Source organism: Anolis carolinensis, chromosome 6, assembly GCF_035594765.1.
Source record: "Anolis carolinensis isolate JA03-04 chromosome 6, rAnoCar3.1.pri, whole genome shotgun sequence".
NCBI lineage: Eukaryota > Metazoa > Chordata > Lepidosauria > Squamata > Dactyloidae > Anolis > Anolis carolinensis.
The window spans coordinates 52,383,034-52,408,368 of record NC_085846.1 but is presented as its reverse complement, the minus strand read 5'-3'; the positions used below and the strand labels follow the sequence as shown (position 1 = coordinate 52,408,368).

The 25,335-nt window shown below is 39.2% G+C and overlaps 1 protein-coding gene across 4 annotated transcripts in view; it reads right to left on the bottom strand.

Moving 5' to 3' along the window:
- The window catches only part of tpk1 (thiamin pyrophosphokinase 1), a 379,442-nt gene that overhangs the window by 309,033 nt on the left and 45,074 nt on the right, over positions 1 to 25,335 (bottom strand). The window lies entirely within an intron of this gene.

Sequence of the window (25,335 nt, the reverse complement as noted above, 5' to 3'; positions counted from 1 at the left end):
ATCCTGCTATTACAGTCCTGATTCCTGGGTACAGCTAGAGAAAATGGCGGAAGAAATAACAGTGGTGTATACACACACAATAATTATTTTACTTGGAGATTTTAATGCTAAATCAGGTCCATCCATCCATGAACTAGCCCAATACGGTGGTCTTCCACATGATTTTATTAAAAATCACTCAAAATGGTACTCCAGAGACAAAAAGATCAATAGGGCAGGTATAAGTCTGGCATCATTGATTTCAAAGTGTAATTTACAAATCCTAGGAAGTAAGAACAATAATAAGAGTCATAATTATGTATACCCTTATACATTTCATTCTAGCCACACAAGCAGTGTATTAGATTTTATGTGTCTCAACAGACAAGGCCAATCTTTTCTCAGAGATCAGTGTACTTTCGAGGGAAGAAAGTGACCATCAACCAGTGTGCGTGAACTTCTTGGGCCCTTCAGATTTAAGACCAAACAATAGGAATGATAAATTGATTACAGCCAACACTGAGGCGATACAAAATAAAAGACTTGCCTGGACCGAAGTAGACACAGCAGCAATAGCGAATAGCCTCAAATCAGAGGATATTGCAAACTGGGCCTCCAGTCACACTCAGCAGATTGGCAGACAGTCTCTAATGCATTTACAAATATCTCTGGTAGTTTAAAGGAACATCTTGTTACAAAATCCTCTCCTAAAGGTCCTTACTTGAGCAGAGCATCCTGGTTTGACAAAGAATGTCAACTTCAGAGAATAAAGCTGAGGTCAGCAATGAGACATGTGCAGGGACAACATCTTGTACATTTGCAAGAACTGTAGAAATGTTAACCCCAAGATGAGAATATAAGAAACTTATAAAAACAAAAAAGAAAAATCATACAGTCTCAATCTGGTCAGAGCTAAGAGTCATAATACGGCTATCTTTTGGCACACAGTAGCTGGAATTTTGAAGGAAAGAAAATTTGCATTTCATATACCTATATATCTGTTGAAGACTGGGAAAATTACTACTCCCACTTGTTTGCCTCCACAGAATCTACAGAGACATAGTCACCAGGTAAAGATTAATTGATAAAAGCCCAACCCCTCTGGTCACCAGTAACAGAATATGAAATCAGATGTATTATAAATGACTTGGAGACCAATAAAGCCCCAGGGGAAGATTACTTACATGTTAAGCTATTTAAAACATATCTGGATTGATGGGCACCTCTGTTAGCAGGCTTATTTACACACATAAATAACACCTGCCATATCCCAGTTGGATGGAAGATGGCAATAGTTGTCCCCATACACAAAAAAGGGAACAAAAAAGACCCTGGTTCTTACAGGCCGATTAGTCTAATTGATATTGTGGCCAAGATATATGCCTGATATCTCCTGAACAGAGCCGGGTTCTGGAGAAAAGAAAAAAATATCCTCGTTGAATAACAGGCTGGCTTTAGGCAGAGCAGATCAACCATTGACAATTGCTTTGTTTTAAATTGCAAATATATGTCAGCAGAGGGAAACAACTGTATGCTGTCTTTATAGATATCAGTGCAACATTTGATACTGTAAATAGAGAGACGTTATGCAAGAAATTAATTGATTTCAATATGGAATCCAGACAGCTGGCACTGATCAAAGCACTTTACACAAACACCTACCTGAAAGTGCGATTTGGGATGCAAGGAGCCCTGACAGAGTAGAAACATACAAAGGGGTTAGACAAGGGTGTACATTAGCACCACTGTTATTTAGCCTATATGTAAATGATCTCCCCGAACAGCTGAAGGACCCAGAGGTACATATGCTGATGACATGATTTTATTATCATATTCGCAAGTTGGGCTGCTGAGAAGATTTAATTTTTATTGTCATAATAACGCCCTAATTATTAATAAATCAAAGTCAGAAATAATTGTATTTGGCAAACAACATAACAGACATAGATCGTTTCTGGATGGTGAACCAATAGAGCAAGTTTGCACTTTTACGTACCTGGGAATAGTTTTTTCTGAGACCAGCTTTTGGCTCCCACATCATCAAAGGAGTTCAGTCAGAGCAAGAGCAAGTGCAAATCAACTGCTTAAATTAACAAATCATAGCCAACCAGGATCTTTAGACCTGCTCCTTAAAGTATGTAAGGCGAAGGTTATCCCCATGCTCTTATATAGAGCTGAAGTTTGGGGCCAAACCAGGTACCATTATTAGAGCAATCACAGCACCTGTGAAGTTTTCTGGGAGTGGACAAAATGACCCCAGCTGTTGCAGTAAGAACAGAACGGAGAGTATATACAGTTGATGGCTTATCCACAATTAGGGCCTACAACTACTAGGTAAAATTGAATGCCATGGCAAATGACAGACTACCAAAACTGTGCTTGTTACAGCAGATAGAAAATCAACATCAGACCTCTTGGTTAGTTCAACTGACAAAATACGTTAGGAGCTGTGGACTTCCGATTATGTACCCAAATCTCCTAGAAGAACTAGACCCAAAAATGGTTGCTCAACGAGTACTGGATATAGAAGCCCAGAAAAACGTTGCTACCCTCAAATAAGCTGATTCATTGAAATGGCTGTCACTTTAAACATACTTTCCAAACAGCCCAATATCTAAAGACAGAAATGCCTAAACACCTCAGAAGGGTTACCAGAACCAGATTTGAGCAGCTTGATACAATGGTCAAACATGGAAAGTTTAACTAAGTTCCATACAACAAACAATTTTGTATTTGTGGAGCATCAGAGGTAGAAGATATCACACATGTACTGTTCAGCCATAACTTATATAAGAAAGAGAGAAACCAATACATAGGGCCATACATTATACACAAAACACACTGGGACCCATATATTAAAACTACATTTTTGTTGGCTGGCCAGAATGCTAAAATAACATTCAAAACATCCCTTTTCCTATTCAAAGCAACACAACTGAGAACTGCATATTTGGAATCAATTGGGGTCAACTGTAAAGGTGATGCAGATATTTGATCTAGATTGAGATCTTGTTAACAGCTTGTTTATTTTAACTTCTGTTGTACCGCGGGTTGTATGTTATATGTCTATGTGTTAAATGTTTTGATACGGCCGATGGGCTAATCAATAAAATGTGTTGAAATTCCAGCAGCGGTCAAACTATTCAAAGCTAAGCCACTAGCCCAACTCTTGTATGGGACTCAGCTGGGACTCTTTCCTCGTTTTGCCCCATTAGAGATGGTTCAAAGCTTCTGAGATTGGCCTTGCAGGTACCTAAATGCATCTCTAATGCCACCCTGTGACTGGAGATGGGCTTTATGAGGGTAGAGGCCAGGGTGTGGGTGGCCATACATAACCTCTGGCTTAGAATATCCCGTGTTCCCCTTGGTCTTGCCCCACTAATTATGGAGGGTGACTTCCAATCAACATGGAAGTAGGCGGTAGCATCCAAAATCTCTTCACTGGGATTTTCTCCAGGTCTACTACTCACTATGGATTACAATCAAGCGAAAGCACTTATTAAACAATGTATCACATAGAGCGCCAATTAGATCTGGCCTCCGTTCCAACCTTCCTTATCAATGAAGAAAGCAGATATCTTGCTTCCTCTGTGGCATATTTAACAAATTTAGAGGTGCCCTTTCATTGTAGGGCTTTCACCCTGGCTCGATGCCAAGCTCTCCCATTCGCCGTACTCGAAGGCCGCTATCGGAAGATCCCTTTCCTAGAGAGACACTGCCCCTGTGACCCAGGTGGTCATATAGAAACAATAGACTCCTCCAGTGCCCTCCAGTGCCCATTCTACAGGGATATCCGTGCCAGGCTTATCTTACCTTTGATATACAAATACCCAGGCTTTTGAGGATAATTGTATACCTTCCTGCTACTTGTAGATACTAATTCAGCTACAGCCTACAATGTGGCAAAGTTTTGTGCAGCAGCATACAGAATCTGTCAGGGGGTGACTGGCCCCAAAAGTTAACTATGTATTCAGTAATCATCTCCCTTGATTCTATAATTTGCTGATAGACCTGTGCATTGTATGTTTTTATCCTGTTTCCCCTTCCGCTCCCCCCCCCCCCATTATTGTGCTTCAGTATCTAGTTTTACACTTTAAATGTACTAAATATACCCAGTTTGTATGAAACTCTGACCTTTATTTCCTGTGCTGGTCTATGACCAAAATAAACTATTGGGTTTTTTGACACTGTCATTGTTAACAAAAGATATCATATCCTGGGTATATCTGGCAAGCACAGGTGTTTCATAAATATTAATATCATTATAAAAGTTTCATAGACTGTTTCTTACCATGCATCAGTCTTCAAGCTATATAAATCTCAGAAAACATGTTTGGGAGTAATATATGTGTCCATGGTTTCAAAATCAAAATCTTTGTCAAAATGAACAGTAATTCAACATGCATTTCTTATTTTTCTTATACATTAAGCAATAGCTAAGCAATTCAAGTTTTAAACACTCACATACATTCTGACAGAATATGTTTGTATGATGAGCAGAAATGTCTTTCTCAGTTCCAGTGATATCACAAAGGTTACAGTAGAGGTAGAATGCTTTTCTGAGAAAGAGAACTAATGTGCAGATAAAAGATTATTGCTCATCTTTACAAAGAGTTTTAAAAAAACCTTCCAGAAAAATATTACACTCGAAATTTAAAAACATAAAGTCACAAAGACAAAAGAGAATCATTATGTATGTCTGGTCCCTGATGAAGAAGTTAGATTAACCCCTTCCAAGCTTGCTGGAATACTGAAAAGAGTCCTCCTCTACTGGAGACCTGCACTTTCCACCTACAGAACCATGAAACCAATAGGAAATTGAAAGTTACCTGGGAAGGCCAAGAGCTTGAACTTTGTTTCCATCCTAAATATCTTGGTGTCACCTTAGATTGAACACTGACATATAGGAAACACTGCATGAACACCAAGCACAAAGTAGCTGCATGCAATAACATCCTGTGGAAACTTACTGGCAGTGCATGGGATGCAGACCCAAAATTAATAAGAACATCAGCCCTGCCCTTGTCTTACTCAACTGCTGAGTATGCCTACACTGTTTGGCACAAGTCTGCCCATGTGAAGCAGATGAACATGGCATTGAACGAAACATGCAGAATAATGAAATGATGGCTTAAACCTACACCTGTTGATAAACTCTACAAGCTAGCTGGCATTGCGCCCCCCCCCCCCCCCGATGTGCGATGGGAGGTTGCTGCTAACTGTGAGAGAAATAAGATTGAACACTGTGAAAGCCATCCACTACATGGCTATCAGCCTCCTCCCAGTAGACTCAAATCAAGGAAAAGCTTCATGAGGACCACCATTCCTCTTGATGTTCCTGCAGCAACAACGAGGGCATCCCTCTGGGCAGCTAAGCCAGGAAATCCCAGTTGGATGGCCCTCCACGAAGATCTGCCTCCAGGGGCAAACCAAGAATGGGCAATTTGGAAGTCCCTGAACAGACTCAAAAGTGGAGTGGGCAGATCAAAAGACAACCTGGCAAAGTGGCATTACCTAAAAGAATCCTCCACCTTGTGTGACTGTGGAGCAGAGCAGACAACTCTACATCTGTATGCTTGTCCGCAGTGTCCTGCCTCATGTACAGAGGAAGAATTGTTTGAGGCTACAGGCAATGCGATAGCTATTGCCCGTTTTTGGTCTAAAGATATTTAACCACTTTTGCTCCTTCTATTTTTTAATCAGTTTTATACTAATTTATGTAATGCTTTTGATATGAAATAAATAAATAAAATCAGTACAGACAAACCACTGGCCATGACAACATCTAAGATTAATATTTTCCAACATGTTATCCATGTAAATCGAAACCATTTTGCAATCTATATCCCACTTTATTTATTTCAATTATACTCTACCCTTCTACCAGCATGGGATTCAAGGCAATACTTTAGCACTGCCAAGAAACAGACATCTGGTTCAAGATGCCTAGAAGTACTGAGACTTTAGAGGAGAGCTTTTTCATTGTTCTGTCTGTACCACAGTCACCACTCATGTCCTCCCCCCCCCCAGTTTTTTATTCCTCCATATATTCCATATTTCTGCAAAAACTTGAATAGTAATATTATAAATACAGTAGAGTCTCACTAATCCAAGCCTCGCTTATCCAAGCCTCTGGATAATCCAAGCCATTTTTGTAGTCAATGTTTTCAATATATCATGATATTTTGGTGCTAAATTCGTAAATACAGTAATTACAACATAACATTACTGCGTATTGAACTACTTTTTCTGTCAAATTTGTTGTATAACATGAAGTTTTGGTGCTTAATTTGTAAAATCATAACCTAATTTGTTGTTTAATAGGCTTTTCCTTAATCCCTCCTTATTATCCAAGATATTTGCTTATCCAAGCTTCTGCCGGCCCATTTAGCTTGGATAAGTGAGACTCTACTGTATATTTTAACCAGATCCCAATCTATAAATGCTAGGAATAAATCTAGGAATGCAATTTCCTGCTCTTGGCAGGGGGTTGGACTGGATGGCCCATGAGGTCTCTTCCAACTCTATGATTCTATGCTGGTATACAGTCCGGGGAAATTATGTTGTACTGAATGCGTATCTGAGGTTTTGTTTTAAAAGAAATGTATTACCTGTTTTCTGAAATAATATTAATTGATCTGGGAGCAATATTTTAAAAATAACATTCATGTATCAACTAGTTTAAGGCAATGCAAGGAGTTTAAGGCAATGCAAATGACCCCATGCTCTTTTTATAGTTTCACAATTATTGTGTGATAAGCTATAATGATACTGGCATGAACCTGAAGCACACACTATATTGGCCTTATCCACAATATTAAATATATAACAACAACAACAACAACAACAACAACAACGTAAAAACTGTGGTCAGCAAACAATACACTCAAAGGGTCAGAAAATTTTTCAAAAGGAGGCTCAATGGAGGCAACACCATCAAGGCCATAAACACCTGGGACATACCTGTCATAAGATATACTGCTGGCATTATAAATTGAACACAGGTGGAACTGGACAATTTCGACAGAAAAACAAGAAAACTCATGACCATTCATCATTCACTTCATTCTCGCAGTGATGTTGACCGGCTATATCTGCCTAGAAGATCTGGTAGCAGAGGACTTTTACAAGTAAAAAAAGCAGTCAAAGAAGAAGAACATGCCCTGACATAATATGTAAAGCAAAGTGATGAACCTGCTTTGAGTGAAGTCAAAAATCAGGAAATCCTCAAAGCACAGCAGACAAAAAAATCAATATAAGAAAACTGCACTACAAATTAGAGCTGACAGCTGGCATAACAAAGCACTGCATGGACAGTTCCTTGACAAAATTGAAGGAAAGGTTGATAAGGAGAAGTCCTGGCTATGACTCATGAATGGGACACTGAAGAAGGAGACAGAAGGCCTGATTCTTGCAGCCCAGGAGCAAGCCATCAGAACAAATGCAATTAAGGCCAAGATTGAAAAATCAGCCAGTGACCCAAAATGCAGACTGTGCAAGGAAGCTGACGAAACCATTGATCATATCCTCAGCTGCTGTAAGAAAATTGCACAGACAGACTACAAACAGAGGCACAACTATGTGGCCCAAATGTTTCATTGGAACTTATGCTACAAGTACCACCTCCCAGCAGTAAAGAACTGGTGGGATCACAAACTTGCAAAGGTAATGGAAAATGAACACGCAAAAATACTGTGGGACTTTTGAATCCAGACTGACAAAGTTTTGGAACACAACACACCAGACCTCACGGTTGTGGAAAAGAAAAAAAAGTTTGGATTATTGATGTCGCCATACCAGGTGACAGTCGAATTGACGAAAAACAACAGGAAAAACTTGGCCGTTATCGGGACCTCAAGATCGAACCGCAAAGGCTCTGGCATAAACCAATACAGGTGGTCTCAGTGGTAATCGGCACACTGGGTGCCGTGCCAAAAGATCTCAGTCAGTATTTGGAAACAATAAACATTGACAAAATCACAATCTGTCAACTGCAAAAGGCCACCTTACTGCGATGTGTACACGTCATCCGAAAATACATCACACAGTCCTAAACACTTGGGAAGTGTTCAACTTGTGATTTTGTAATACGAAATCCAGCATATATATCTCGTTTGCTGTGTCATACAATGTCTTTGTGTCAATAATAATAATAATAATAATAATAATAATAATAGTAATAATAATAATAATAATAATAATAATAATAATAATAATAATAATGTTATAGTGAAGCTCTCATAGCAAATGAATTCAATCTAATATTGCATGAAGATCTGTCCTATATTGTCTCATTCAAGCTGCTATTTTAATATTCCTGTCAGCTCAGAACAGGATAGCTTTTCCCTCATTGCACCGCAGGAGCCCAAAGTCATGGTCTTCCTTGCATAGAAAAGTGAAATATTGTTCTCCTGACAAGAAAAGCAGAACAACTATGTTCTCTATATCACAACTAATTTTGGCAGTAGTTGGTTGACTGAATCACAAGCCCATCTTTCTGTTGTCACATTCATCTCTTTGCATAGCTTTCATAAATCACTGAAAAGGAGCCAAAATGCCCCAACCGCATGGGGGCATCCATGCAGTTTAATAACTTTTCACATAAGGAAAACAAAGGAAATAGAAATGAGAGATTGGGGCTACTTTTTTTTCAGTCAATACCGGAAAATATGGAGTCTGGAGTCTAATTGTGAACTATACATTCCGATTTAACAAAATGACACTAAAAGGAGCTCTGGCTTTAGGTGGCTAGGGCCCCAAAGGGGTTTTCTAAATTGTAGAGTAGAAATGAATATTATAAATGAATAAATAAAACAAAATGTACAACAGACAGCAGACATAAATCTTTATACGTGAATCAATTTTAAACTCTGTAAGGTCACTGCGATTAATGACTCAGTTGCTTCTCGGCCTTTTGGCTAAGATCAAGTGTAATGACTCAGTTACTCAGGTAGGTAATATGCTACAAAATGATGACAATAGAAAAGTAGAGTAAGTGGAGAAGAAATACACTACACAAATTAGTAAATGCCATGGCAGAAAGATTGCAAGCACAGGACTGCTGGGTATGTTCACATGCACCTTCCAGTCACACTCAGAGTTGGTCCATTATGGCAGGTCCACACTTAACTCTGCTGCTGCTGCTCAGTCGTTTAGTCGTCTCCGATGCTTCGTGCCCTCATGGACCAGTCCACGCCAGAGCTCCCTGTCGGCCGTCACCGCCCCCAGTTTCTTCAAGGTCAACCCAGTCACTTCAAGGATACCATCCATCCATCTTGCCCTTGGTCGGCCTCTCTTCCTTTTTCCTTCCCTTTTCCCCAGCATTGTGATCTTTTCCAAGCTTTCCTGTCTTCTCATGATGTGGCCAAAATACTTCAGCTTTGCCTCTAATATCCTTCCCTCCAGTGAGCAGCCGGGCATTATTTCCTGGAGGATGGACTGGTTGGATCTTCTTGCTGTCCAAGGCACTCTCAGGATTTTCCTCCAGGATCAGAGTTCAAAAGCGTCTTTCTTCCTTCGCTCAGCCTTCCTTATGGTCCAGCTCTCGCATCCATAGGCTACTATGGGGAATACCATTGCTTTGACTATGCGGACCTTTGTTGCCAGTGTGATGTCTCTGCACTTCACTATTTTGTCAAGGTTGGCCATTGCTCTCCTCCCAAGAAGTAAACGTCTTCTGATTTCCTGGCTGCAATCTGCATCTGCAGTGATCTTCGTGCCTAGAAATATAAAGTCTGTCACTGTTCCATGTTTTCTCCCTCTATTTGCTAGTTATCAATAGGTGTAGTTGCCATGATCTTGGTTTTCTTGACGTTTAACTGCAACCCAGCTTTTGCACTTTCTTAACTCTACGAGGGAGGAACACCACAGACCTGCAAATAGCCTGCTTTCCAAACACTACACCACAGACAACTGATCATGTAGATCCCAGTCAATTTGTTTTAAGAAGGGGAGGCCTTTATCCCCTTTGCCCCTTTGTACATCTCTTGTCTCAGCCCAAACCTCTCTGGACCCAACAGCACAACAATCACTATGACCATGCCCAATGTCCAATTGGGACAATACCCTAGATGTGACTTCACTGCATTCCTGTCAGATACACAGGACACAGGCAGATGGAACCAAACAGAACTTGGCATGTGCAGACAACTCCACATTATATTGATACATGAAGTCTCTGGCAGGATTGGGCCAGGACAGTACTGCATTTGTGGGAATTGGACAGGAAAGACACTGCTTCCAATCTAGAATGGCACATGTACAATTGAAACTTTAATTCTTGCAGGATTGAAATCCTTTGACATACAACATCCACCTGGGCATGAGAAATAATCTGGCTGGGCCTGAGTTAAAAGGGCAAACAGTGACACATACAATCTTGTCTAGCTCTGTACATTAGACAAAATCCAACACATTTCAATGAAGCTAGAGAAACTGGCAAACTAAATGATAAGAGGTTTGCAATCCCTCCAAATGTGAGCAGATTCTTTCTCCAACACCTGGATGCAGCACAGATTGGTATTGGACAAAACATAACTTGTCATTCAGGACAAATCAAAAGGAATGCATCCAAGATATATCACATAGTAAACACAGCTAGATCAAAATACACTCAGAACTTAGATAGGTAGAGTTCTATTACCTCTTGACTTCCTGACCTACAGTGAGTGAAGGTTCTGGTCATATTTGAGATTGCAATTGTCGCAATGTTATTGTTATTCTTGTGTTGCTTCACTTTGATAATATATGCTTATAGAGTTACTCTATCCTCTGCAGTGGCCCCTATAAAGACAGAACACATATAACTCTTGGGTGTTGTTCCCCAGCGAGATCACAGGAACTACACCAGAGAATCCGGAGTTGGCAGGAACATCCAGAGTGGATGCGAATGATTGGCCACAGAACAGGGGGGTTACTGTATGGCAGTAGATTGATTGCTTCTTCATTTTACTTGTGCACAATCTTGGTTTGCTCCGCTGAAAAACAGGCTTTCAGCTTCGAAAAAAAGACGATGGAATGAGGGAGACGTGAGTTTAAAAAGAGAATTTTCAGAGATACTTCTAATGACTATAAGTCCCATATGTTTTGACCTAACTTGCAAAAGGCCTATGTTTGAGAGAGGCCTATGTTTGAGAGAAAATGCTGATGTTTGGAAAAAGAGTTGTTGCAGAAAAGGAAGTTACTTTTCAAGAATAACAATACATCTGGACTGAACTCGTTAGCCAACACTCCCTAATTTCCCAGCGCTTTTGAACCTAATACTCGCAACAAAAGTAGATAAGCAGGTGCTGTGATCAGGGTCAATTAACATGAAAGCACCATTGTCTAAAGAGTCACATGTTGTTACAACAAAGAAAACGAATGGAATTGCATGATAGTTAAGATGCTTATGACGTAGCCAGTATCAGACGAATGGGGTAAATGATCTTTGTAAGCCAATAAGAATATGTTTTCTACTTTCTGTAAAAGTGATAAAAAGCCTTGCAACCATTTTGAAGGTGCAACAAATCTTTTGATTGCATTGATGTATGCATTTTTGTCGTTATTGCTAAGCTTGCAATAAAATAGTTTTTTGCAGTTTGAAGATCCAACCTTTGTGGTGTCCTTCCTCGCCCTTCTCCACTGAAAGGGGCCTCCTGCGTTTGACTATGGATTAAAAGGAGTATTTTTGCATCTTTGCCCCTTCAGCTGTTATGCAGACAGGCCCCCTTCTTATATTGATGAACAGAAAGACACACTGAATACCCATGGTGAAATATAAACAGATTTGGGAAGTTTATTTGAACTAGAACAAGATTGCTCAGATATTAGGAGAGGTTCAGACACGTAATGGTGTCAGAAGATTATCAAGCTGTTTCCTTAAAAGAAAATGGTTCCTTGTCTTCCACGGAACTATGTTCACTCACAAGAGAACTAATCAGGCTTTTCAAATCCCCTCAGTCCTCCCTTCCAGAGGCTCTTAATATATGCACTCTGTCCCCTAGAGGCTCTCTAAATCAAAGTAGCACTTCTCCCCAATGGCTATTTTTATTTTTCCTCCTCACAGAGGTTTTTTTTCCCTTCCACCTCTAAACACTTCTTTTCTCCTTCTCCTCTCCCTCTATGGTGCTCTTCTGTAGCTAGGCAACACTCTCTAACTTAAATGCTTAAATTTTATAATTGAGTAGGTTTTTGTCTATGGATGTATTGTATATTGTTATTGTTTTTATCCGGACTTGGCCCATGTAAACCACCCCGAGTCCCCTTCGGGGAAGATGGAGGCGGTGTATAAAAATAAACTTATTATTGTTATTGTTATTATTACTCCCCCACCAATCAGGCACCACAACCATATAAGGAGCAGGCTGTTGCCTCCTCCTTTAGTTTGGATCAGAACTTTTTCCCCAGGGCCTAGAACTTTCCTACACACTAGCCTGGCAAGGTAAGCCCATTCCATTACACATGCCTTCAGGTAATTTGAAATCTTTAAAAAATGGGGCAAAAGGTTAAATTAGTCTTAGGTTACATTAGCAACCAGTGCAGCTCACAATGCATTGGTACCACAAGTGTCACTCTTCAGCCACCAGCAATATGTGTGTGTCTATATCCCGCATTAATCATCTTCAAATGCAGACCAAGACACATCACATTTCAAAAGTCCAGTTTGCGTTTACCACAGCATGAATAATCAAGGGAAGACCAGCCTTTTCCAGATAAGTTCACAACTAGAATAGCAGCCTAACTCAAGAAAAAATATGCTTGACACCACCAACAAATAAGCATCACAGCTATCATAAATCCCGACATGTACATTCAGTTCTTCAGGAAGAGTGCAACATAATCCAAAGCCAGATATGTTATTGTGTTCTATCTAGACCAGTTACTTTCCTACTCACAGTGCACCTTGTTCACTAAACCTCCATTTTTGGGGAGAGAAAACAAATACACCTTCCAAGAGACAATGCACAACGTGAGTATGATTATAAATTCTAATAAAACTATAGTCTAAGCGTTTCGGTTTAGAGGTCCACCCTCATTCTGCACACAAACAGGGGGGGAAATCTGGATGGTATTTCTGGTGGAAAATTCCACACTTGATTAATTTGCAGGAGAGGGATCCGTACGACCTTCAACTTTATTTCAGTCAAGGAAAGAGAAACTTAAATTTTAAAAAATCTACACAAATCCAACACAAAGGCAAGGCAGCACTGGATAAAACTTGAGCCACGGACTTAAAAAAGAAAAGCCCATTTAATGAAAAAATCACAAATGCCATTTAAAAACGTAATCGCTTCAAGGCCTAATAACAAATGTCAACTTCCTTTTTGAAACCTTTATTTTTTAATAATCACAGCCTGTGTTGTCTGCAGAGGGAGCCATTTTTAATGAAATGGGTGCTACTTATGTCATCTCAATTCTTCAGAGAGTATTGGTTGTACTAATGGAAAATGAAAATGTGTATGCCTTGGAGCCAAACAATAAACACAATAAAAATCAATGAAGGAAAAAGAAACTGGCACTTAATACTGTCAGTATCTATTGTTCATCATGCTTCAGTGAAAAGTGTTCTTTTGGTTATAAATCCCACAATTGACACTTAGGACCAAATATACCAAGCATTTCTTCTCTTTTGTTCACATAGATTTCACAGTAACTTGTCCAACATATGCACGCACATGCACACACACACATGAATATAGATAGCAATTAAACATTAATTGGTTTAGATTTCCAAAGTTGCAGCCATTCATTCATCTATTTGCTTAAGTTATATTAAATTAATTTATAAGTGGCCCAATCTTAAAACTTCAGTCTGCTGATACATTTCAAAAGAAAGAAATACATTTCAGCACCTAAACAAAATGTTTTTACTCTCAGGCCCAAATATTACCCTTGATCTAAATCTGTTTGGCCACCCTGGTTGTAGTTGTTTCAATGCTGGACCAAGATTCAGCTATGGAAACCCATTGAGTAACCCTGGGCAAGTCACACTCTCACAGCTTTAGACAAAAGCAACAGCAAATTTCCTCTGACTAAATCTTTCCAAGAAACACCTATGACAGAATTGTCATAAATTTCAGTTGACTTGGAAGTCACATAACAACAAAGAATAGAAGTTAACAAAATTCGCACTACAATCCTACACACACTTAAAAAGAAGTAAGCCCCACTGAACAAGACAGACGTTATTAGGGAACTGGTTTCAATAAATCGATTTGCCATAAATACTATTGTGAATGAGCAGCCATATACTGATAAATAGCTAGTCTCACTTTTAAGATAGATAAGTGTGCAGGGATAATAACCAAGCAGTTGTACAGAATTCTCCAAAGAAAACAGAAGGCACGGAATTGTTTGGTACCTATGCCGCTGAAGCAAGAGCTTCGGCTATGCATACCAACTGCACAGCATGGAGTACACAAAAGCTGAACAGCAGGGAGTACAACAGGCATTCTCCCATCATGTCTGGCCTTTTTCTGAGAGAAAGATCAATGGCAGCAAGTTAGCAATTACAATTTTGCACTTGGCAAGCAAGGTTGACCCAAACTGCAAGCCTCTGCTTTTGTGTGAATGTGTGGTTTTCTAACATCAGAGTCATTTCTCTGCCCAATTCGCTTTAAACCTAATGCCAAAGGTTATCAGGTTTAGAAGGATGAAGGAAGAAATGCAACTTCCTCAGACTAATAAACATATGTATGTGTGTGTAGCGGGGATTTCTAGACATCTGTCAAGGGTGATTTGATTTGATTTGATTTTCCTGCATGGCAAGGGTTTGGACTAGATGGCCCTTGTGATCTCTTCCTTCTTTTTTAAAAATATTTTTATTAAGATTTGAAAAGTGACATACATTTTCAAAAACGAAGTTTTGAAGTGAAATAAGGGTGCGTTAATAGGGTAAGGCTAGGTAGGGGTTGGTTTAGAGAAGGGAGATGGGTAAGGTAACTAGGATATACAAAAAGAAAGAGAGAAAAAGAGGTAAAATGGAATGGAAGGGAAAACTTTCTTGTGACTTCCAAATCATCCAACTGGGTAAAATGACTATTTTGAGCTTTTCTCATGTCCCTCTCCATTTTTAAGTATACAAGGTTTTCCCTGTCTGAAAGTAATTTTTTACTGCGTTCCAGTCTGTTGCTTTCTTTGATTTGCCTTGATGGGCTGAGATATAGTACAGTGTTCCCTCACTTATTGCTGGGGTTAGGTTCCTGGACCACCCGCAATAAGTGAAAATCCACGAAGTAGGGACGCTATATTTATTTTAATATTTACACATTATTTTAGTATACACTATTTTAAGTCTTTATCAACCAATCGTGTATTGATAAATCGCCTCCTTCTCCCTCTGTTGCCGCTTGGGCTCCTTTTCTCTCCCTTTGGCTTCTCCTTCCTCCCTCCCTTAAGTTGTAAATTGTAATTTTTTATTATTTATAATAGTCTTTTAGAGTTTATTGAGAAACGGTGAATCCACGAAAAGTGAACCGCGAAGTAGTGAGGGAACACTGTATTTCAGCTTGTCCATATTCATTATGCCCCAAATTTTCAGTATACAATCTTCTTTGTTTGGTATCTCTTTGAGTTTCCATTTCTTTGCATAGGTTATTCTAGCGGCCGTTATCATGTAAGTTAGTAAGATTTCTTGATTTTTTCCTAATTTCATATCGAACAGTCCTAATAAATAGTATTCTGGTTTTAGTTGATAATCTATTTTCATTATTTCTTGGATAGTTTTATGTATATTTTTCCAGAATGTTTTTGCCAATTTGCAACCCTACCACATGTGGAAAAATGTCCCTGTTTGTTCTTAAACATTTTTATAACACTTTGCCAATTTTTGTGGCGTTATGTATACTGATAGAACATTTTATACCAGTTCTCATTGAGGTCACTCGAGTAGATATATCTTAGTCTTACATTCCAGGCCTTCTCCCAGGCTTCCAGTTTTATAGTACAGTAGAGCCTCACTTATCCAACATAAACGGGCTGGCAGAACGTTGGATAAGTGAATATGTTGGATAACAAGGAGAGATTAAGGAGAAGCCTATTAAACACCAAATTAGGTTATGATTTTACAAATTAAACACCAAAACATCATGTTATACAACAAATTAGATCAATACGCAGTAATGCTACGTAGTAATTACTGTATTTACAAATTTAGCACCAAAATATCATGATGTATTGAAAACATTGACTACAAAAATGCATTTGATAATCCAGAACATTGGATAAGCGAATATTGGATAAGTGAGACTCTACTATATGTCCGATTTGTGATGCCCACTCTGTCATACGGTCCTTGATGGATTTCTTTTCTGTAGCCCATTGTAACAAGAATTTTATAGATTGTAAATGTTGTTTTCTTCTTTTGTATCAGAACCTTGTCCCAATTTGAATCTTTATCTCTTTCAACTCTACTATTCTATCCACCTTATCACATTGAGAAATTTCCCAGCTGTGGGCCACTTTAGCCTCTTTTCAAGCATGGAGAGGCACTGAGGTCATCACATGAGTTAAACTACTTCTGGCAGTTATATATAGCCCTCCCTGGTTGAAAAGAGGCAGAAGTGTCCTGAAAGGAGGGAACTCCAGTGATCAACCTCATCACATTGAAAAATTCCCCCCTTGTAGAGAACTTCAGCCTCTTTTCTAGCGTGGAGAGGCACGGAGCTCATCACATGTTCTAGGGTTGAAAAGGTGTGGAAATGTCCTGAAAGGAGGGAACTCTGAACACGAGCCAACAACCATATTCAGAATTCCTACCTCTTATCACACTTTACTCATATGTTTACAACTGAAAAACAGGTGCGATGGCAACCATCAGTTTCCCGTCCTGTTTCATTGCACAACCGTCAGCAATGATTTTAACATGGATCATTCTCTTGTATTCTATGTGCTTTAATGCAGAATCATAGGATCCCATGGAAAGAAATGTTTTTAACTGGATCAGTCTCTTGTGTCCTATGGGCTTTAATGCAGAACTATAGGATTCCATGGAAAGAAAAGGGTTTAACCTGGATCACTGTCTCTTGTATTCTATGGGCTTTGATGTAGAACAATAGGATCCCATGGAAAGAAATGGTTTAAACCTGGACCACTGTCTTTTGTATCCTATGGACTTTGATGCAAAACCATAGGATCCCATGGAAAGAAATAATTTTAAACTGGCGTCAGTCTCCTTTGAGATAAGGGACTCTGGGCAGGGAATGGTATCTCTTGGTTTTGATTAAAAACCAAAAGGTAACACTGACCGTGTGATGAATATATGAATGTATTGCAGTTTCCATCTGTTAGTGTGAGTGTGATGGGCAGGGGAGAGGAGGCAGAACCAAAATGGGACTGCTGACAAGGTAAGAGAGGTGATTCTCTACTCTTAAAGGGACAGTCACACATGCTTTCCTCTCTCAATGTGATAAGGTGGTTTGATTCTATGACCTCTGCACATATGCATTTTGACCCCACAATGCCTATCTTTTTTTCATACAGACCTAGATATCACTTTATCACTTTCAATCTTTAATTAATGAAATCTTTTTTTTGTATATTTCCTTTATTTTCTACCTTTCAGTACTAATTCTTTTCCAAGCTACAGTTTTCTTTCTTGTCATCGTTAGGCCTCAGCATACTATGATGCAATATTTTTCACACAGATTTTGTTTTGCCCGTTTTTCATAAAGCGGGGACGATGAAATGCTAAAATCCTGGGGTTTTCATTGCCTCAAGGGGACCAGCCATTAAGAAAACCCTCACCTGATGACATATACCCCTCCCCCCCCCCAAACAGGGATTGTTTCATGCCTTCTCTGGGCAGAGAGAGGTACAGAATTTTATGCCTCGCACAGCATGGAGAATGACTCTGCTATCTCCAGTCTGTTCTCTCTGACCACTGAATTGCAAGAGATTAACTACCTCTGACAAAAAATAACAGAGGCCAGGAGTTCCCCTTTCTTGTCAAAAAGGCTCTGGACAAGTGTTCCCAAAACACTGTCTTTAAAGGTGTGATTTATGTTAGGTCAGTGGATGTGAATACATTCCACAATGCACACAATCTCCCAGCACAGGATATGAACTACAGAGCAAGACTGGTAGTATGTACATGTTCTTGTTATTTGGCATTAAGTCAGCTTCAACTTATTGTGATCCTAGAAATATATATACAGTATGGGGGTAATTGTGATAAATGCGCAGAACAACAAATCAGCTACAAACTACCTTAATGACTAAATAATACTAAAAGACAAGAGTGAGGGGAGGGGGGCAGTGGGGAAATAGAGCTTGGCTTCCAACCTCTCAAATGAAGGTAGGTTTTGCCCTCTTAACCTATTTCCTCTAATACAAACATGACATAAACTTTCTTCTACTTATAACAATATCTACTATTTTTCAAATGCCATAGCTGCTCCAGTCATCTCTTAGGTATGCAACAGCATGTTGCCAGTTTATTTATTTATTTATGTATCGCACTTAGATACTGTTTTTCTCACCCCTGGGCGGACTCAATGTGGTTCACAGCATAATCAATGGCAAAATGCAATGCCCCACATATAACATCACATATCAAATCAACAACATATAACCATCGAGTTAAAACCATTAAAAACAGTAAAACTGTGATAGCAATCACAGATACATGAAACATTTAGGCCTTGCAACACTCCCAGGTGTTTTTCTATATTTCTGGAATACCGTGTCCAATTCTGGGCACCGCAGTTGAAGGGAGAAGTTGACAAGCTGGAAAGCTTCCAGAGGAGGGTGTCTAAAATGATTAAGGGTCTGGAGAACAAGCCCTATGAGGAGCGGCTTAAATGTTCCAGTTGGCTCATAAAGGGAGATGCATTCAGACAAGTATGCTGGACCAGAACCGTTTAGGGATTCAATTTCTCTGTTGAGTTCACCTTAATTGGGATTGTCAATTTCTCATAGAAAATCAAGCCCCAATACAAGATTGGCTACTGAAGCTGCACAATCTATCAGTAGATGGACCTTCTGCACATTGGATTTCAATGAGCATTACTCAGCATCTCAACTTCTTACCAAAGTCTGAAAGGAACGTATACATTAACACTGTACTGAGCAAAAGCCATATTCAGTTTCACTATGACATGATCCTATCACAAGCTACAATCAGGACCACCCAAAAATGTATGGAACCAATTCCAAACCGAACAGCAGAGTTTGTTCCCAGTCCTAAAAATCTAAAGGTAGCCCACTGGACTTGGGTTTCTAGACTGAAAGCAGTATGTTGGACTCATGTAAGGACATGAAAAAGAAGGAAGAGGGAAAAAATGAAACATTGCAACACTTCTTGTACAGTAGAGTCTCACTTATTCAACACTCGCTTATCCAACGTTCTGGATTACCCAATGCATTTTTGTAGTCAATGTTTTCAATACATCGTGATATTTGGGTGCTAAATTCGTAAATATAGTAATTACTACATAGCATTACTCCGTATTGAACTACTTATTCTGTCAAATTTGTTGTATAACATGATGTTTTGGTGCTTAATTTATAGAATCATAACCTAATTTGATGTTTTAATAGGCTTTTCCTTAATGCCTCATTATCCAACATATTTGCTTATCCAACATTCTGCCGGCCCGTTTACGTTGGATAAGTGAGATTCTACTGTATTTATTTTTATGTGAGGTTACATGTATACAAACCCACTTTTGGATGCAGCAGACGTGGGTTTCTATCCATAAAACCTCATGCAAAAATAAAAAGGTCTTAGAAATGCTGCCACATTTCTTTTTTTCTTCTTTCCTCCTTTTTATGCAGCAAAGAGACTAACATGGCTACCTCTGCAAAGCAATTATGAACTTCCTATATGAACAACCAGGTGCTTTTTTCTTTGAAACAGGTTGTGGAACAAACCACACTGTATTTGTACTAATACTCAAGAAATGAGACAAGTGCAGCTCAACATTAGCTGTATGGATTATATCCTGCAATGTCAGCTGCATAAGTGCTTACAAAGCAAAGCTTCCACTCCCCCAGGCACCTCCATGTTTCTAGCATTCTAGGAGGAACTAGAGATGTTGTTTTTTTGAAGATAGCACTTCCCAGTGACTTTAAAATGATCCCCCAAGGGGCATGATTTTCTTGCAACATATTTTGTTTGCTGTCACTGCTGCTTCCAGCTAACCACTTGATAGATATGCCAGAGAAGATAACAGCTCTAGCATGAACATTAATGGGGAGCTAAAAATGAATTTTTCTGCTTCTTGCAACAGGTTCTACTGTAACTTGATTATGCTGTGGTCAAATAATCCTATTTACAATTCTGTGGAATAAATTTGAGCATTCAACATACCATAGTGAACAAAAACAAGCTCACACTCAGTGGTTGCATTCTCTTCTGCATTTTCCATGAGGACCTTCATGCTTTCCCAGGTGAAAAGTAAAGGCTTTGCTTAAAAAGCTCTGAAATGCAGGTGTGCCTGTGCCTTGCATGGAGCTTCCTTTTATTTTGAGGCCTGGTGCATAGAATGAAGGGCTTTATGTACCCATGAAACATTTCTCAAATCACTGTGAAAGACAGGGCTATAGGTTCCAGTCAAAGAAGGGCCTACAACAACAACAAAAAACTTTATTTATATCCCGCCCTGTGAAGTTTTGGCTCTGCCTTTCCCCCTCCTTTCCTTTAGTTCCCTCTGTTTATAGGTTTTCCCAATAGTGTAGAAATCTCCCTTTGTATTGGTTTTGGGTGGAGCATTAAAAAACCCTGTAGAAGCCAGCCTTAGTTGGTCTATTCCATTTGCCTGTACAGAGCTCTCTTGCTAGACTCCTTCTATTTCTGCAGCAGAGTTACAATGACCAGAGGCTTGGGCATTGTCTGGCAATCCTGGGCCCAAGCAATCCAAAACAGTCATCCTTAACACCTGCATTCAGCCAGTATTCATATACTGTACTACCAGTCCCAGAGACATCAGAAGCTTTTGACCAGCTTAAGCTTCACAAGAAAGAAGATTGAGACCGTTTATGAGCACCAGCTTGTAAACCATTGCTTTGCATCAGAGGCAAGACTTTCAAGGACTCCAGAGTGATGACTGCAACCAGCAAAACCTCCTTTTGTAACATATTATCTTAAGCTATCTTATAATAGTCACGGGTGGAGTTAACCCTTTATTTATCTTGTTTTCAGTAAACTCATACTGGTTCTCTTCTCACCTTGCCTAAAGTGCCTCTGTATGTTAAGGGTCTTGATCTTAACAGAAGGTATACAGATAGCCCCCAGGTAAAGACAGACACTATAGTTTTTTCCAAAGGCTTGGGCATGCCATCACACGCCCCCTCTCCAAAAGGACTCGGGGCAGCTTCCAACAAATAATATAAAATCAAGCAAGAATAAAAACATAACACATAATGCGTAATAACAAAAAAAATTTTAAATCACAAACTAAGCTAACAATATCTTTGACATGCACAGATCGCACCCTTCACAGACATTTCAGAATGGTGAGAAATTTCTGCAGCTGCTGACCCATCTTGAGATAAATGAACAGGTTTAGACAACACTTTTGTGCCATTTCCACATTAACATGTGAATACTACTTATATTTATTTCTTGATATTCCTCTAATGATGTACATAACTCTCCTTCCCCTCATTTTGTCCTTACAACAAACCTGTGAAGTATATTAAGTTGAATTATCCAAAATAAACAAGAAAATTCCATGATTCACTGGGGCATGCACTGTATCTCCTGAATCACTGTCTAAACTTAGTGTTCCATGAAAAATCTTCAAAATCAAAATTAAAAGATTTAAAATAAAACCACACAAGGTCAACTATTCAATCATCTCTAATGTGAAAAGTGGTAGTGCACGTTATCGCCAAATAACTACTCATCAACAGAAATTGTTTTATCACAGCCCAGCATCTAATACCCATACAACCTCTCCAGGGGAAGTGCATGGAAGTTCCAAAAATGTTCTTCGTGCACATGAAAGAGTGCTCGTGTCTTTTCTAGAAACATTCAGAAGCTTCTTTGTCTTATAAATATTAGAGTACTACGACTGACTCCCTGCATTTCAATCAGTTCAGTTCGGGGCAACCTCTCATTTCAGGTTATCTTCTCTTAGCATTTCAACTGAAGTAGAATTTCCTCATTTGTCAGAAGTGATACATTTTAAATGAAAAAATAGATATTAAGAACAAATATTCACTATATGTCTTTGAACTGTAATACATTATGAAAGTCAATCACATCAAGCATGGACACATATTTTATCTGTCCTGCTCCAACTGCAAGTAAATCTTAGAAAGACAAAGCAATTAGCAAAAACAAAACAATTCCCATAAGTAACAGCAAGACCATGCCTTCCCGATTTCCCCGAGACCATTGCTGAGGAGGGAAGGCCATACAGTGGGTCCTTAAAGCATTTGGTTCCAGAACCCCAAGTGGATACCAAAATATATGAATGCTCAAGTCCCTTATATTATGGGTGTGTCTCTATACATAGTTGTATGTGTGGGTGCACAATCCATGGAGACGGAGCTAAGTATAATCAGTTTTTTTCTAAAACATAAAATAAATGTACCCCACCGTAATTTCCACAATAATTTTTGAAATAAGAAAAACCATGTCCTTTTTTAATTTCTCTAAGAACATTTCCTGAGTCTTGTCTCTTGTCAAAATACAAATAAATTGCATATGCACTGAAGAATACCTTCTAATTGTGTTTTATTTTGCATGGTCACACTGCCATGGCGAAATTAACAGAAAGAAGGAAAGGAGCGGAGAACAATATTTCTGTATAAGCATTTCAGGAACAGTTCTGGTTAATCAGAGGAAAAATATAGTTTTATTCCAGTTTCAGATAAGAAAAAGATGCTTATCTTACTAAGTGAACAATATTTTGAAGCTATTCAAAGAAAATAAAATAAAATGGGAGAACAATCTCATGCATCCCCTGCATTTAGCAATCCTCCTTTCTGTGTAGGCAAAAGTTCATTTGTGGAGACGTCTTGAAATGTAACAATATATGTTGAAGGATATGATGTGATACTTCATAGAGTTGTGTGCAGAATTTATTTCTACCATTTCCTTTATTTCTTTTGGTAATTCGGAAACACGTAACGGGAACCCCTCTCCCCATACGAAAATCAACTCGCCACAAAAGCAAGTGGGAGCCGATCCCGGCTCCAAACCTGCTTTTCGGAATCACAGTTTAATCCTTTTTAACAATCCCCCAGCAAACAAAAAGTAAACCTTCATTCCCTGAAAACTACTCTCCTCTTCCAGGAGGTCACTGCTCTTCCTTACCTGGAAGTAGGAAGTCGCCTTAAAATGCCTAGGAATTGAAAGAGTGCATGGCTGGCTGGCGTGGTGTAGCCGGGGAGAGAAAGCATGCAAACCTGCAGAACTTGCCTCCTTGTCTTGGAAAGAGAGTGTGTGTGTGGTGTGCAGACCCAGAAGGTGCATGTCTGCCAGTGCCTACAGCCAAGCACCTCCACTAGAGCTCATCTGTAGCCACTGGCAGGCATGCACGCTTTCTGGACCTGCACACCACAACCACACTTTTTCCAAGTACAGTGCATGTGGCATGCAGGCCCAGAAAGCGCATGAGCCTGCCAGTGCCTGCAGCCAAGCACCTCCTCTAGAGTAAGAAACAGAATTGCTTTGGAAACAGTGCATGTGTGCCATGAATGCACGCCCCAAAAGTGTATGTGCTTGCCAGTGCCTGCAGCCAAGAGCCTCCTCTAGAGTAGAAACAGCAAGTAAGAAGTAGTCTCCTTAAAGCATGTGGGAAGGGGAACCTGGGAAGCCCCCCCCCCCATATTGGGTCGATAGAAAACGGATCTTTCGGCAACCCAGAGTGAAAAGAGATATCTGCCATCCCAAAAAACAAATCAGGGCCACTGAAAGTTGGGACAAGAAACGGGTCAAGGTGTACCCTGAATGCACAACCCTAGTACTTTATAACTTGACTTCATCTGCATGCATAACAGAATACTATAAGAGCTACATATAATAATAATCCCTCAATAAAACTTATCACTTAGTCTTATCTACCTCATAGAGTCATTGTGATGATACTTTGACCAGATTTGCACATACTCTAGTTTACTGCTTTTTGTAAACACGTCTAAGAGAGACAAACCTATTATGACTACTAGTTCTTTGGAAGAAGTGTCAAATTTTTAATAAAAATAGGAATATTATGTGCCCCATGGGCAAAGATACTCTGGAGGAGAGCTGGATATACATTCAAACATGAATGCAAAGGAGAAGACTCAATGGATCCCCTTTGCTTACTTCAAAAAGGGTGGTATTTTTTATTTAGATTTAAGCAAATATTCGCTGGCTGAACAGGTTAAAAAGGTGGCTGGAATAATTGAGTATAGTATAAGAACATGAGCAGTTTACTCTTGCCAATAAATTGGACAGCTGTTCTGAATTACAGTTCATGCTGTTTTCGCACAGCAGCTAATTTCCTATTGCTAGTTCAAAAGTGACTTGGAAGTGTATGCAATTAACTCTACCACCTTTTCTTTATCCTTCAATAAAATCATCAATTTTATTTGCTTACAGTGAATTCTGAATGTTTCTGAGCGTTTTTCTTTAACTCTCTCTCTCCCTTGAACTTTATCAAAAATACTGTATAAAGGTACTTGATTTTTGAAAAATTAGATGCCTAATGAATGTTCTATGACAAGTAACTTATATTATGATTGCATTTTTGGATTTTATGTTAAAAGTCAACAGCTCAGCATTTTGTGACAAGCTTTGTTGAATTAACGGTTTTTTTCACTTTGCAAAACTATGTTTCTGTATCTCCTCCTATCCCCAATAATACATAACTTAAAATGAAAATAATTATGTTAAGATAGTTGAAATTGCCTTGCATCCAGACTTCCTCTAAGGACTTTATCACATTAGGAAATGGGTGACATCACATGACATTTGCACCATACCATCAGCGATTCGTCAGAATCAGTCTGCAAAACGTTGCAGAAATAGATTCCAATTGTGAGGTTTTTTGGAAATACTAGATTCTTCCATTGCCGAAGAACTGTTTTTTGCGTGTGACTGAAAAATATGTATACACTTTATCAGCAATGATACAATCTGTCATTCAGAGTGTGTCCAGAGAAGGAGCCTCATGACCCTGGACTGTTTGTGATGGAAGCAGCTACCATTTCTTTTTTGGATGTCGAAGGGGAAAGATAGCTAAATGACGCTTTATCTAATTATACATTTTTTTAAAAAATCATTGAAATCTATGCATATTCTGCCCTCTATTGTACCTGCATGTCAGTGACAGGCTTCTCAGGTAAGTGAAAGGGCTTACTTTACACAAACATGATTTTCTCCGCTTCTTTAATCCTATAGTGGGTAGTGCCACTGGACAAGGCAAGGTTTTCTGCTTCCTT